Raw genomic sequence first — 1,980 nt, forward strand, 5'->3', positions numbered from 1 at the left:
CTGACTTTTCTGAAGAATTTATGCCTATCTTGCTTACTCCAATGGTCTGGGATCAGACCAGTTGCCAGGTAGTTCGCAATGTCGGCATACCAAGGGACAATAGATGATGCACGAATAACATTCACTTCAAACAGTTGCTCATCAGGAAAATTGTCATGAATTGGTTCATCAAATTGTGTGAGATCTTGACTTGGAATCCTTGACAAATGGTCAGCCACCACATTTTCTACTCCCTTTTTGTCTCTGATTTCAATGTTGAATTCTTGCAAAAGTAATATCCATCGGAGGAGACGGGGTTTTGCATCTTGCTTTGTGAACAAATACTTCAGAGCAGCGTGATCAGTAAAAATGATCACTAGTGACCCTACGAGGTAAGATCAGAACTTGTCCAGGGCAAAGACAACTGCTAGTAACTCTTTCTCTGTAGTGGTGTAATTCTTTTGTGCCTCATTAAGAGTTTTGCTAGCATAATATATCACATGAGGTTTCTTATCCTTCCTCTGCCCTAACACAGCTCCTACCGCGTAATCACTAGCATCGCACATAAGTTCAAACGGGAGGGACCAATCAGGGGATTGAATGATAGGTGCTGAAATGAGTGCATCTTTCAATTTATCAAAAGCATTTTGACAGGCAGGACTCCATTCAAACGGAACATCTTGAGACAACAAATGGCACAAGGGTCTTGTTATGGTGCTAAAGGAAGCAATGAATCTCCTATAGAACCCTGCATGTCTCAAAAAACTTCTGATGTCTTTCACATTCCTAGGGATGGGGAGTTTTTGAATTGTTTCAATTTTTGACCTGTCTACCTCCATCCCCCTAGATGAAACGATGTGCCCCAAGACTATGCCCTGTTTCACCATGAAGTGACATTTTTCCCAATTGAGTATTAGATTTGTTTCCTCACATATTGCTAAAACCTTTTTCAGATTCTCCAAACAGGCCTCAAAGTTACTTCCATAAACAGAAAAGTCATCCATAAATACTTCAACAATCTGCTCAACCATTTCACTGAAAATGCTCATCATACACCTTTGAAAGGTGACTGGAGCATTGCATAACCCAAATGGCATGCGCCTGTATGCAAATGTCCCAAATGGACATGTGAAAGTAGTCTTCTCTTGATCTTCTAGTGCAATTTCTATCTGATTGTACCCTGAGTACCCATCTAAGAAACAATAGTAGGCTTGGCCTGCTATTCTCTCCAGAACTTGATCCAAGAAAGGCAAAGGAAAATGATCTTTCCTTGTCACAGAATTGAGCTTTCTATAATCAATGCACATACGCCATCCTGTCTAGATGCGCGTGGGAATCAGTTCATTGTTCTCATTTTTTACAACAGTGACTCCAGACTTTTTGGGTACTACCTGTGTTGGACTTACCCACTTAGAATCAGAGATTGGGTAAATTATTCCAACATCCAATAGCTTAAGCACTTCTTTTCTGACAACTTCTTTCATGTTGGGATTTAATCTCCTTTGCATTTGCCTAACTGGTTTTGCTCCTTCTTCCAAGAATATCTTATGAGTACAGATCAAAGGGCTAATACCTTGCAAATCTGAAATGGTCCATCCTAATGACTTCCTGTGTGCTTTTAGAACTTCTATCAGTTGTTGCTCTTGCTGAGGTGTCAAACTTGAAGAGATCACCACTGGGAATGCTTCCCCTTCTCCTAGAAAGACATACTTCAAATCACTGGGCAATGGCTTTCTCTCAGGCGTGGACTGATGGCTATCATGAGCCATGAGCTTACTGTCCAAGTTCCTTAATGGCTCTAAACCAGGCATCCATGTAGGCTTCTCACTTTCTTTGTTTATGACTTCTACTTCTTTTATTTCTTCAAGATCTTGATTTCCTTCTTTGGGTCTTCTCATGAACTCTTCAAAACAGTCATTGGTCAGTGTTTGGATCAAGTCTACCTCCTCCACTTCACTCTCAGTGTCCTGATGTTTGGCTACCTTGAAGATATTCATTTCT

The sequence above is a fragment of the Diospyros lotus genome, chromosome 9 (genome assembly GCF_014633365.1).
Source record: "Diospyros lotus cultivar Yz01 chromosome 9, ASM1463336v1, whole genome shotgun sequence".
In the NCBI taxonomy this organism is placed as follows: Eukaryota; Viridiplantae; Streptophyta; class Magnoliopsida; order Ericales; family Ebenaceae; genus Diospyros; species Diospyros lotus.